The sequence below is a fragment of the Dermacentor andersoni genome, chromosome 7 (genome assembly GCF_023375885.2).
Source record: "Dermacentor andersoni chromosome 7, qqDerAnde1_hic_scaffold, whole genome shotgun sequence".
NCBI classification, from domain to species: domain Eukaryota; kingdom Metazoa; phylum Arthropoda; class Arachnida; order Ixodida; family Ixodidae; genus Dermacentor; species Dermacentor andersoni.
In genome coordinates this window covers 81,925,022-81,939,948 of record NC_092820.1, presented here as the reverse complement: position 1 = coordinate 81,939,948, position 14,927 = coordinate 81,925,022, and positions in this window count along the sequence as shown.

Here is a 14,927-nt window from a genome sequence, read left to right as displayed (position 1 = left end):
CTTGTCTTCTTGTTCCGGAGATGTCTGGACCTTCCGATGAGGCGCCATTCACAACTGAGTGACAGGGCCTCCTGCAAACTCATTTACGTACGCCCGTGATGTCCCCAATTGCCTCTTTCTAATTGGTTAGTAGTTTGGAGCACCTTTCATCAGCTATTCGCGCAACACAGCTGCTCCTGCCGCTATACCAAAAGAACCTGTGCTGACGACTTGCGTCCGTTTAAAAATGGCGTTCTACTTTGCGCTGAACGAGAAAAAAAGGGAAACTCAGAAGCACCGTACCACGTGACGCCAGTGGTCGAACAGATGCGTCACAAACTAAAGTTAACCTGAAATGACGCTTATAGTTTATTGCCACGTGCTAAATAAACGTGAGTTCGTAAGTGTATGGTATGTCGCTACGTAGCTCGAACGCAAATCGAATTACCGCCGTCAGTCAACGCGACGGGGGTTACGCCATAATTTTTCTGCTTACCATACTGTTTTCCAATGCTTACTGTCTACTTATCCAAGGCAATAACGTTCGTACAAATTGATGTTAGGTATTAGGGTCACCTTTACACATGCCCTTCCTGTTATGATCCCATATGAGATCGAAAATAATAATACATAAATAATAAGTAAATAATGGCATTGATTATTTTGGCCAATCCAATGCCTGGGTTTTCTGTATCTTCATGAGAATTTATTCCGTGATTTCTTATGTGCACTTATTTTCGTCTAGCTAAGTGACCAAACTTTGTGTTCACTTGAGTGCACATATTTGTCTCGACTTTGTGCTTTTATGATTTGGAGTTGCCTTTCAGTTATAGTGTGACAGTAGTGTACTTATGTTACCGGAATTTATGTTGTTATGATTGCACTATTTTTGTTATGATTTATTCTTTTCTTTTAATCCTTATGTGAAAAGGAGTAGCAGCCGCCAATTAAAGACATCTCCTAAATACCGTATAATAATAATAATAATAATAATAAGAAGAAGAAGAAGAAGAAGAAGAAGAAGAAATATTGTCGCTGGAAAACACTCAGAACGTCAGATTTTCTACCCAACACCATAAGTAGCCAGGCATATGGGGATTGGAACAGCCCTCACTTTCGCAATATCTGTGAGAGTATAGCATGCGTAATGCCAATGATGGAAGTTCGGCTGTCACTGGCGGCAAGCTCTTTTTTTTTCGCCCGCGTTCATTTCTATCTACCTTCTCTTACCTACATTTAATTAATACAATCCCAAGCAAACAACGGAAAGGCAGCCTGTTCATCGCCAACATCTACAGTAACCCCAAGCACCAAACACAGAAATTCAAGACCCTACTACACACAGCCAGCACCCAAGCCAGAGACAACACGTTGCTGATCGGAGGGGAGTTCAACGCCGCCCATCGAGCGTGGGGTTATGTGAAAGACACGGCCAAGGGACGGGACTTATTACAGGATACCCTGGACCACAAATGTGTCCTAATCACGGACCCCGCGCATCCTACCCGCATCGGGAACTCCGTAGCACGAGACACCACACCAGACCTTACGTTCATAAAAAATGACCACACGGGCAAAGTAACGTGGCACAACACGGGCGTCGACCTGGGCAGTGACCACTACATCCTCGAAATTACGATACCCAACCAATCACGGAGAAATACCATTATACATAAGTGGACGGACTGGGACGAATTCCGTAAGGGGCGCCTCACCACAGCACAAGACATCACAGAGATCGAAACCGGGACGTCGGAACTCCGCGATGCAGTGCGCTCAGCCACAAAGACCATAGAAACAGACGAGGACGTCATCATCATGGACAGCCGCCTGGCCCATCTGATAGAGGCCAAACGTTCGATACAGGCGCGTTGGAAGCAGCACCGGCTGAATCGCAAATTGAGGAAGAAGGCGGCTGACTTAAATAGGGCCATTGAACAACATTGCAGGCTCCTGTGCCGTCAACAGTGGAACGAGATCTGCAACCGAGCTGACAGGGAATTGCATCGCAGTTGTACATGGAATCTATTTCGGCACCTCCTAGACTAAACAAAGACCAAGTCAAACCAGCGCGACCGCCTGGCCCGCCTCATGCACACCATCACACAACAACAAGGAAAAGACGCTGTTATCAGGAGCCTGGAAGCCAAGTATCTGCCAGACACGCCAACGGAAACCCACCCGCCGTACGGGGGGCTGCCCAACGCGTGGCTCGACCGAGACATTACCATATCAGAGGTACGGGTAGCGCTGCACGAGCTCAACACCCGCTCAGCAGCCGGCCCAGATCTCGTTACAAACAAGATGCTACGCAACCTGGACGACGCTTCGATAGAAGCCCTAACCGATTACTTCAATGAATGCTGGCATTCGGGCAAGCTCCCCCGACAGTGGAAAACGGCAAGAACGATCCTGATTCCGAAACCTGGCAAACCACTGGACATAGGCAACCTGCGTCCCATCTCGCTGACGTCCTGCGTGGGCAAGGTGCTGGAGCACGTGGTCGCCAACCGGTGGCAGGAATACCTAGAGAAGGAAGGCCTCTATCCTGACACGATGATCGGCTTTCGGCGCAGACTCAGCACACAAGATGCCATGTTACAACTCAAACAAGAAATCGTCGACAACAAGACACAAGACAGCAAAGTAATTCTGGGTCTCGATTTACAAAGTGCATTCGACAAAGTCAAACACTCAGCCATATTAGGACAAGTATCAAGACTCAACATGGGGGTAACGAGCTACAATTATATTCAAGACTTCTTGACCAACCGCACGGTAGAACTGCACGCCGGAGACCTCAAGCTCCCCGAACACAAGCTCGGCAGTACGGGTACTCCACAGGGTTCGGTCATATCGCCGTTGCTCTTTAACCTCGTCATGATCGGGGTAGCGAGGGCAGTAACGGGGACCGGCGTCCGGCATACGATCTACGCCGACGACATTACCCTGTGGGCGGCCGGCGGCACCGACGCCAGCATCGAGCAACAGCTGCAAGCGGCGGTTACCGCCATCGAGCAGCACCTTGACGGCACAGGCCTAATGTGCTCGCCCGCCAAATCCGAGCTGTTCGTCGTCACACCGCTTCGACCGGGACGGAAGCGCGCTCCTCTTCGGGCGTGTGATCACATCAAAATTGTGACTGCATCGGGGCAACGCATCCCCGAAGTTCCCAAGATCAGGGTCCTGGGCCTGCTGCTCAACAAGAGCGGCCGCAACGACGAGACCATCAACAAGCTTACCACCAAGGCAATGCACGCCATCCGGCTCATACATCGAGTCTCTACACGACGGGCGGGCATGCGTGAAGACAATCTCGTGCGCCTTGTCCAGTCGTTCGTGATCAGTCACATCGCCTACGTTGCGCCCTACCTTAACTGGCACGTCACTGACAGGACCAAGATCAACACGCTGATCAGACGGGCTTACAAGACAGCGCTGGGTTTAATGAAGACCACGAGTACGGCTCGGCTCTTGCAGCTCGGCCTCCATAACACCCTAGAAGAAATAGTCGAGGCGCAGCTCACCGCGCAATTCGAGCGCCTCTCTACCACCAAGACGGGCCGCAGTATACTGACGTCCCTGGGTCACAACCGCCAAGCTCCCAGCCGGCAACCGTGCGAGAACACAGATGAGGCGCGGGCCCACATTTACGTGGACCCCATCCCGAAGAACATGCACCCAGAATACAACCAAGAACGGCGGCAGGCGCGGGCCAAGGCCCTCACCGAGCAACACGCCCAAGACCCGCACGCCCAGTACGTGGACGCCGCGGGATACAAGCGGAAAGGCTTCGCGGCAGTGGTCGTTGCGGCGGCTACCGGCACCAAGACAACGGTAGCGAGCGTGCGGTGCACGAACGCCAGAGACGCCGAGGAGGTTGCCATCGCTCTGGCGATCACCGAGGCCGAGTGTCGCACCGTGCTCAGCGACTCGAGGAATGCCGTGCGCAACTTTTCCAAGGGGCGAATATGCGCGCCGGCGGCCGCCATCATCGGCAAGCTCCAACTCCAAGACCGCGGCAACACCGTCCGTATTAAGTGGTTCCCGGCGCACGCCGGCGATTGTGCATCCTCACCGAACCACAACGAGACGGCCCATTCGGCGGCGCGAGCGCTTACCTTCCGCGCCCCCGAGAGTGACCGTTCCGTGTGGTGGTTCGAAACCAAGGACAGATTGACTAGTTATGCCGAAGTAACCAAGTGTTACCGCCTAGCTCGACGGACAATGCCGCCTCCCCACCCGGCACTCAGTCGGGAGGAGGGCGTAATCCTAAGACAAATACAGACCGCATCACTCCTCGCCCCCGCAATGCTGCACGTGCTTCACCCAGAGCTCTATCCGAGTGGGCTGTGCGGTGTTTGTGCAGCGGGTCCGGCGGACCAATGGCACATCATGTGGGACTGTGCCAGGTTCCCGACGGCAGCTACCTCAAGGACTTACCCGCCAGAACTTCAAAGCGCACTGCAGTCTGCAGACAAGGACTCACAACTATGGGCCGTCCAGCAGGCCCGGGGGGCGCTCGAAAAGCACAAGCCTCATGACCCACTACAAACGGGCCCAACTGGGCTAGTGCAGAGTAGGGTATAACCCCGGGTCGACGCTTGGCCAGTGTCACGACTCGTTAAATCGTCGTTTGCCGGCACTTTATTAAAAAAAAATTAAATTATGGGGTTTTACGTGCCAAAACCACTTTCTGATTATGAGGCACGCCGTAGTGGAGGACTCCGGAAATTTCGACCACCTGGGGTTCTTTAACGTGCACCTAAATCTAAGTACACGGGTGTTTTCACATTTCGCCCCCATCGAAATGCGGCCGCCGTGGCCGGGATTCGATCCCGCGAGCTCGTGCTCAGCAGCCTAACACCATAGCCACTGAGCAACCACGGCGGGTGCACTTTATTAAAGTTATTCCTATCCTATCCTACAATATTATGTGCAGCAAATGCACAGGTTCATAAACTACTATATGAATAAATACAAAGCATACAGGTTGGACACACTACACCACAGAAGTAACACTGTCACTGGTAACATGATAAAAACAAAATAACGTCATTGTAAACATGTTAAGAAAGAAGTTAATGTTGGCACAGAGATGACGTTATTTTTTAGCTGGTTCCAGTCCACTATTGTACGCGGGAAGTTGCTACGTGAGGAGAATAAAGGTTATTAAGAGTAGCCGACAGACGCAACCCTTACTTTAAGGATATTCTCGTGCATGCCAAACTAAGGACAAAGTCGAAGTTGGTGACCGGTCCCTGTGGCCGCTCTAAGTACTCTGCATGCAAACGTACTCTATCTACTACTGCAGTAAAAAGTACAGCGTCGAAGTACTCACACAAGGTAACTTCGAGTTTCACCTGCACACCAAGCAACGTGGTGTACTGTCTAGAATGTGCCGCTTGTAGCAAACAATACATAGGTGAGACGGGACAACAAATTCATACAAGACTCAGTGGTCACCGCGCAGAAATAAAACACAGTTTACCTAAAGCAGTAGCCAGCCACTTCAATGAACATGGTCATATATTCGACAAAGCAAGGCTCTATATACTACAAACAAGTTTCCGTTTACCTCGCGAGAGGAAATATACGGAATCATACCTCATACACAAGTTTAAATGCCTACAGCTGACAGGAATTAATTTGACACGTGGCAACTTACAATCTCCAAAACCGGTAACTTAAACCTGAAATTCTCATATCGTCAACCAAGGCGCATAACACTTTGTGCCACCAGCTAACCTTCATTGTTAGCCTCACTCATTCTTCCACTTCCAATTTTTTCGTGTCCACTACTCAATTTATTAGACTCTTTCATGTTTTTACGTTTACATAAACTGTACGACCCCTTTTCTTATGTACACCTGCCCCCGCCCGCTTCTACTCACGTCACTCTGCTATTTGTCATTCCGGTTTCGGTTCGCCCCCTTTTTCTGTCTATGTTTTATTATATATTTTTTTAAACACCCTCACCAACACCTTCCAAAGTCCCAGACGCCAGGATACCTTTTTCGGCGCCTCAGCTACACAGGGTATCGCCACTTCTCTATACCGCCGTAACGACACCTACGCTGAGCTACTGGGGCAAACGTACCTTGAAAGACCATGCCGCTGCCTTCCAGTTACCCCTGCATTGCACCCCAGACTCCTTGTCGCCATTTTAACTCCTTCAAAATTACCCAACACATTGCTGCTACGCTACTAAAGTCATTCTTTCAACTGATATCTTTTTTCGTCTTTTTTGTTACTCGCGCACTGAATGGGCTCTTCTAAAGCCACAAAAACATGCCGCCAACGACACCCCTGAATGCTCCCTACCCTCTCGCATCCCCAACACCTTCCCATGCCCTTCTTTTTCTGTTCTTTTTCTTTTCTTTTCCTCTTGGTGTCTTTTTTCTCTTTATTCGCCTTTTCTTTTCTTTTCTCCCCGCCTTCCCACTCTCTCGCTCTTGTCCCCTCATCTTAGGAGCCACGCTTACACCCGTCAGGCGACAGTGCTCATTCCCTTTGAAGTCTCTCAACCAGCTGCCCCCGACAACAACCGCACGCGACGTCACTCTACTAACTCTTTAAAACTAACATGCCGAGAATGACGAGGCCGCCTTTGATGAAGATAGGGCCTCCTATCGAAACGTTCGCCAGCCTTTCTGAGGCACTTTATCCCTGTTTATAACCTTTATGCCGCAGTAATTCCATCTGTCAGCCCGTTTCTTGATTTTGGATTTGCGTGAGAAGAAGGGAGGTATATTGAAATTCTGTCTTTGCCGAGTGCGTATCCGGACGAGATGAATACGATTTCCGCTACGCCAATCTTGCAATGGGCCTTTATTAGGGGAGATAAGAATTTCAGTCACGAACAAGGATTTTTTTTTTTTTTTTGTGCCAGAGAAGAACCATTAGTCCTGTTTAAAAGCTCTGCAACTGAAGTTCTGCTAAATGTGTTTTAAATAAAACGCATGGCTCCTCTTTGTGCCTCTTCTAATTTGGCGTTTTTAGTTTTTGTAAAAGGGTCCCATATCATTGTAGCATACTCTAAAATGGACAGCACAACGGATTTGTAACCCAAGTGGTGAACAGAAAGGGATTAAAGCTTAAGTGCTCGCCTGAGGAAAAAGAGTTTAGGTTCGGATTTGAACTGACAGAATTAATGTGAGTATCCCTGTTGGGATAATTCGAAATTCAAAGCCATAATTATTTACAGTTACTAACTTCAGAGAGGAAAGTGCTAATAATACTCAAATCAAAGTTTAAATGTTTCTTTTTATGTGTTATGCTTGTGAAAACCGTCTTTTTTTTTTTCAACGTTTACCACTATCTGCGATTCTCGACACCAAGAAGCAATTTTCTGAAGTGCGGTGCGCAGCAATAATTGATCCGATTTGGTAATAATTTCGGATTACAAAACACAATCGTCGGCAAAAAGTTTAATGTTAACAAGAATATCTCGCACAATATCCTTGATATATATAGGAGGAACAAAAGTGGCCCCAACACCGAACCGTAGGGTGCTCCAGAATCCACCATTACTGATGCAGATGCGCTGTTACGAATGGAAACAAACTGTTTTCTGTTGGTTAGGCCACACAGCGGTCCATTCAGTTAGCTGATTATTTTTGAAAATAATATGGAATTTAGCGAGTAGTCTTTTGTGAAGAATTTTCTCAGATGCTTTTGAACACTCCATGAACATAGCGTCAACTTGTGCAGCGTTGTTAATTGACATTGGAAAATCGTGGATTGTTTCAATCAGCTGAGTACTCGACGAGAATCCTTTTGTTAAACCATGTTGATATTTGGTTAAAAAATTATGATTATCAAGAAAATATAGTATTTCACTATGTATAATGTGTTCGAGTAATTTGCAAGTTGTGGATGCTAATGAAACCGGGTGATAGTTGGTAATGTTGTTTCTGCTTCCGCTTTTATGCAACGGTTTGATTCTGGCTGTCACCCAGTCATTCGGTAGTTCAACGTTGCGTAATGATTTATGAAATAACACGTGCAAATACATAGACACCCACTCGGCATACTTTTGAAGATACGAATTTCGGTTGTTGTATCTGGCCCCGGTGACTTCTTCATATTCAGTTTTAACAGCATGTTGAAGATACCTTGTTCTGAGATTATGAGGTGTGGCATACGGGACAAGGAGACATGAAATAAAAAGGAGGGCACCATCATCTTTCGGAAAAAACAGATTTGAAGTGGTCGGTAAATGAGTTGGATATTAATCCAAAATCAGCTACCCCGTCAATTTTCGAAGTGATGCTGTAATAAAACTAGGTAGCGATTCCCCGTATTTTGTCTATGGCCACTCGAATCTTAATTTCAGAGGACAAATCTGAATATATATCTTCACAATACGAGGCGTTGGAGCAAGATTTTTCTCTTCTTAAGTCTCTCTACCCACCCTCGTGATTTCAGTTTCCCAGTGGAAAACCACGGATGCTTACTTTTGGTTTCTTAACAACGTTTGGCACAAATCGCATACAGCTGTTCAACGCTTCAGTGAGTTCGAACGGCTGAAAACAGAAGCTGCACCCAGACACACGTACTCTCCCTGTCCGATATTAAAACCGCGAAAACGGACGACTGCTCGGCGCTCTCTGCGGGCAGCATTGACTTGCTCGACTTTATGACGCCACGGGGGGGGGGCACGAAAGTTTCTGCTGAAAACAAAGCGGATGAAACATGAAATAAACTAAGGCTCTGCGGATGGGTAATGTGCGATAGGACTCAGTGCCCAAATTAAGAGCGCGGCACACACACACACAGTTGCACATACCCGTTGACCCAGAGTGACATCCAAGATGCTCATGAAAGTGTGGCAGATGCCTAGTTTCACGTGCCCAGTAATCCAAGTTGGTGTGAACGAGGTTCATTGAACGGCGGCACGTAAGTTGTAGCACACGCTGGGTAGCGTAAGTTGGCGGAAATACGGCACATACGCAATGTCAGATTCCCGTGATCCAAGTTGGCCCGACGATCGCCTTCGAATCTGGTTCCCTGATATCGCAGAGCAGCGGGGTGCTGCGGACCACTAGACCATAGAATATCCAGTGATCCAAGTTGGCGGGAAAACAGTAGAGACACAGACATACAGAAATCACGTGAGAAGTGCTTGAACTGCCCTAATAATGCTAATCACAATAAAATGATAATCGCATTGAAACAGGAACACGTTGTGACCGGCCTTCCCGCGTCTCCAATCACTGTACAGGCGCAAGTGTACAGGTTGTCCTGCAAAGGTCACAGATCATTTCTGCTGCCGCATTCACGTTGTCGCTATCGACGACGCCACGACGCCACCGACAGGCACATATACCTACCCGGACCATGATGTGATAACCAGCTTCGCGATGAGATGCGATGAACGCTTCTTCCTTCGAATATGGGAGGTGGCGGGTTCAAACACCTTGCGGTGTAAATTGTGAACCCACTACCGGTGAAACCGTGATTACGTGCAGCTGTACTTGGCGTCTCTGCGTGGAGCGCGTATCTACCCGCACGGCGACGTAGCATTGCAGGTAGTCGATAACAATGTAGGCTGTTCGACACGGCGTCACTTTGATTCCGGCTGCGGAGTCGAATCTCGGCAGAACAACGTGCGTGGCATTAATATGGGCAGGAGAGACTTGGGGTGGGAAAAGGTGTTAAGGGTTTGGTGCCGCGCAAACGACGAACGTCTCTGTACAGAAAGAAAAAGACCGCCACAAGAAAATTTGGCTCGCTGGTTCTCCCAAGCCCCGCCGGCGACACACAGGCCCAGTTTGTACGCAAACGTTCCAAATGCGGTCTGTTGTGGTGGTTCAGCAAATGAAGTACTCCACCCTTTTGTTTTAATGCGCTAGCGTTATTATGGTACTTCGTGTACTTTACAGGTGGTATGTATGCATGTGTACACGCTCGTTACTTTGTTTGTTTTGTGCACTTCGGAGGCCACGGGCCGGTTTTGCGGCACCGCCTTTGTGCTATATCCCTACAACTGTTATAGGAAAACGCGATAGAGTAGTCCCGCTGCAGTACGCGCCTCATTCATAACTCGTTCCGACGATGGCAACGCTTTTTGTCGGTAAAGTGTCTCAACGTTAACGCATTACCATCGACCGTCATCGCGGGATGGGTTGTACCGCATTTTTTAAGGCGAGATCATTATGTGGCTCTTGAGGCGGATAATCCGGCGTAGGCGTGACTACGCCACGCTCCAAAAAGGCTGCGAATCTTTGACCTTTTAGTGGAACTCGAACCTACGACCTTTGGTGCTAATTAAAGCGCAGTTACTTAAAGTTAAGTTAATTAAAGCACTCGCAACCACTATTTTTGGTGGGAGTCGAACCCATGACCCTCGCTGTTCCATAAGGCGAAGTTAATTGAGGCACAGTTACTTAAGGTAGAGTTAACTAAGGCACTCTAACCCACGCCAGTTGGTGGGAGTCGAAGTCGAGTGCAAGAACCCGAGCAGGTAAAAATTATTCCGGAACTGTCCACTGTCCCTCAGAACCCACTATCGAGTTTGGGGGCATTAAACTCCAGATTTATCCCTTTTCCCCATGCTGCAAAAAAAAAAAAAAAAAAGAAGTACTCCAGTGCAGCTGCTTGGTGTCAATCCCTGTACCTCTCGCATGCTAAGCGAGCGCTCTACACTCTAAAAATTTTCACACCCTTATGGGTGTAATGCGGGTGTATTCATCTTTTCACCCTTGTAAACACCCTTGAAACACCCTTTTTTAACAGAAAAGGGTGTTCAACAAGAAAACACCCTTGGAACACCCCAGTCTTTCTAATTTACACCCTAATTATAAGGGAGTAAGTGAACAAGCTTACAGTATATAATAAATGAACATTGCCAGTTAAGGCGTTGATATTGGCTATACATGAAACGCGCGCTACCTGCGCTTGAATCAGGTAGCTGGAATGATTAGATCGGGGCATCTAGACAGCAGCGCACTGGCTCCGAACAGCGGTCAAAAATGAAGTTTCCCACGAATGTTGATATCGAACGGATGACACTAACGCGCAGACTCTGTATAGCCGGATATCTGCAAAAGGCTTCATATGATCAATGGCAAAAAATTTACAATGCTATCACTGAATACTTAAAGGTATGCAACCAGTTAGACTGAGAATGGTTAGGAGTGAAGGCTAACGGTAAATAGCACACCAACTTACGGTTTGTAGATGACATTCGCATACTCAGCAACGCTGCAGACTATTTGCAACAAACGTTTGAGGACCTTGGCGAAGAAAGTGTAAGAGTCTAATTGAGAGTTAGTATGCAGAAGAGAAAAGTAACGTTCCGCAGCCTGGCGACAGATCGAATGTCATGGTCGGCAGTCAGCCTCTAGAACCTGCGCAGAAATACGTTTATTGAGGTTAATTACTCGCAGGGGCCTCTGATCAAGGAAATTAACAAAAATAAAAAATTAGCTGGAGAGCTTACGGCAGGCACTACTAAATCATGACCAGGGAGCTTACTGCTAATCATTGCTTTCTACCGTTACTAACGTATGGGGCCGAAACTTGGAAGTTACCAAAGAAGCTTGGGAAGACGTTGAGGACCGCGCAACGAGCGATGGAATGAAAATTATTTGGCATGGCGATAATAGACTGGAAGACAGCGATGTGGATTAGAGAGCGAACGGGGATAGCTGATATTCTGGTTGACATTAAACGAAGAAGTCGTGCTGGGCATACATTGCAAAGCGTAAGGGAGAGAATTAACTGCTGCTCTATTGGAGTTAGAGAATGGGTGCTAAGGGAAGGGAAGCACAGTCGAGGACGGCAGAGAATAATGTGGACGTGATGGAATTGGGAAACTTAAAGACACGTGGAACCAGTTAGCACAAGACAGGGGTATTGGAGATCGCTGGAGAAGCTTTCGTCCTGCGATGGACGTCAAAAATAAGCTGATGATGATGATGATGATTATGTGACGACATCCATGCCAGCTTCGCGGCATGTCATTCATGTTATGTCATGCATGCGTGTCATGCACGTTCTGATAGCTCGATTTACATCGATTGCGGGGGGGGGGGGGAGGGGGCGGAGGAGTAACGGCGTAGCCAAGTGGGGCACGCCGGGCACTTGTAACGCTCACTAACAGTAAATTTTGTGCTACTATGGCAATGGCCCCGCTCCTTCCTCCTCCACGGTCCATTGGGACCCCCCTTCCCCCTCACACGCAAAAATTTTCTGGCTACGCCACTGTGGGGAGGGGGGTGTAAGATTGCTCTAGACCCCTCCCCCTAACTTGTCAACGGAAACGGGGGAGGGGAGGGCAGCTGCCGCCGGGCCGCAAACCTTAGGCAGCCAAATTACCGGCTGCATTTCCCTTTCGACGTGAATACTGCTCTAATGTCATTACACTGTAGGATTCGTGGCGGTTCGAGGGCATGCGACAATAAAAAAAAAACACATACAGCCATCAGCAAGTCTTAGCTTGAGCAGATCTTTGGGAGCTGGGCAAGACTCTCAAAGAAAAAAAAAGCTTGGCACCCCTTACATGCATTGTCAACTCTGGGTCACCGCTGACTGCACATTTCCGGTAAAAAAAAAATCACACAGGAACTCCTCTCGGATTTGTCTAAGTATGCGTAAGCATTGTGACTCTTCCTCATCTACACGCAGTCCATGTCGTTATCAATGTTATGAGACTTGATCCGACGACTATAAGCGACAGCGCTGCAGCGACACGAACTGCTCAGGTCGGCAGCGCCAAGTGAATGGTGCAAGCAAAGTACTGCAGGTGGCGGGGCCAGGTGCGCTGGTGAAGTTCCGTTCGTTTTGAGCCGTTATCGCTCTTTAGCACTTCTCATCCGCGTCGAACCATTATCAACCGTTCTCCGGCGGCGGCTGCTTGTGGCCCGGCCGCGCGAACCGTATCTTGAAAGCGAACAGCATTGTGGACAGAGTGTGCCCACTGCTGAAAACTTCACGCGCTGTGTTCTCACCGTTTACTTCGCTTTGAAAACAGACGCGCGTGCACCTATCTTGAAAGTGATCTGCGAAAAGCGCATAGTGCGGCATGAGCTGAAAGCTTCGTGAGCGCAGTGTTCTCGCCGCTTCGGTCGCGTTGAAGCGAGAGCTAGCACGAAGGTGAATTCAATCGCTGCTGCGGGTTCTATTTTGAAAGATATCGTGCGGTGCGGAATGACGGACGGATGGTTTTTCTTGTTGGGTAAGTATAGAATGCTTACGTTATAAAAAAAAATCGCAGGGTTCGCGAATTTCGCGATAACAACCAACACTAACCTACTCCCCCGCCCCCCGCTGAGCGATGCCGTCTTGATCGCCCCCTCCCAACCCCGGGAAAAGGGACACTACCTCTCTATCTCAGTTGAAGAAACGATGATGAAACGTTAACAACGACAAGAACGAGATTTCCTAACGAGTTGTCTTATGGCCTCCGAGATTTGCGCGCGAAGCTGGCGCGCGCGAACCTGGGAGGCCATAATTGGCCGCTTAATAGCATAAAAAGACAAAAAGATAATGCCAAACGACACAGTTAAAAATTCAAACAACGTACTGATCTTAGCTATACTGTTTGGGGAAAAGAAATAAAAAATTAGACAGCCGTAACACACGCCACTAAAGCCACCATCGCCGGCATAACGCGGAACCAACAGTTGGCAACATTGCTTCGTCCGCTTCGTCTCCGCAACGAGAGCCGCTGAGAGCCGCCATCCTTTCGCGCCGGCCGTTTTGTCATAGTTCTGTTTTTCTGCAAGTCCGTGCACGCAGCTCATCGGTAGATGCACGGGTGCACGGCGTCGCATTGCGACCTGCGGCAATTTCTCGTGTTCGCGCAATCGGTGTGAAACATGTCGCATGTGAAATATTTGATAGAAGTGCATCACGTCCAAGTCAAGCCGCCGTACGAGTGTATGGCTGTGTGCCCCGTTCTCGGAAGCGTCGACGGGTTTCCGGCATGCGGATTTCAGGTACGTGCAAATGCGTTTCGCCCTCTTATTGAGCTCCGGAGCGAAGCGTGCAATATTTCATGTGAAAGATGCAGTGACCGTCATCATGGTGTGAATTTCGAGCGGCAAACGAGAACTGTGGCACTTAGCGCATACCGCGGCTGCTAAGTCAGCGTGGAAATTGTTTTACGTTATCGTAATATGTTGCTGTCAGTCTAATCTGCCGCTTGTGGACAGCTAGCCCATTGACTTTTGCTTGTGGCAGCGATAGGTATATAAATGGAAGCGGTAATAATTTTCCAGAGCAGACAGTTGTTTCGCTCGATGTTTGGTCGTGTTCCATGGCGTTATGAAAGCTAGAAAACTAACTGGCTTGATCGTGCTTAGTTCCAACTCCAAGGGGCGTAACGTTGGCGCTGTATATGTTTGTTTTCCGTGCCGCGAGTACCACTTTCATGCTTTTGTTGCATGAGAGTGGTAGCGGCTGCATGCCGTCTGGGCAGAATACAATAAAAGCTATTTCCTCACTTTCATACGTATGCAATGTGACGTAACAAAATTTCCAGCGTTCTATTCGGAGCGTAAATATCCAGTATAGTTTAGTAAGAAACTCAAATTCTGTCTTAGCTTAGTGGGCGTGAAACAAGTGAAACTCTCATTCCTTTTTGAATTGTTCGCCCAAACCGCACTGCCCGCAGATGCGTCATCGGGTAATTGACAGTAGCTTCGCTACGTGAGTTGTTTTTTATGCGCCAATATTGCCCGGTTAAGTATCCTGTTAATTTATGCCGACGCTCGTTCATCTTGATTTTAAGCGATTACTATCCCCGAGTACCGGACGATGCCAAACTTGTTGCGAGGTGTAGCAAACGCGGGAAATTCAAACTAGCGTGGCTGCAAGTTCCTGTTTTTACGTTTCTTCAATTCAAAGCCAACAGACACAGTATCACTGATTTATTTCCATTTCTGCTGTACTTGATCAATCTAATGTGACAACTGCATTTGCTCTTTAATGTTCTCCTT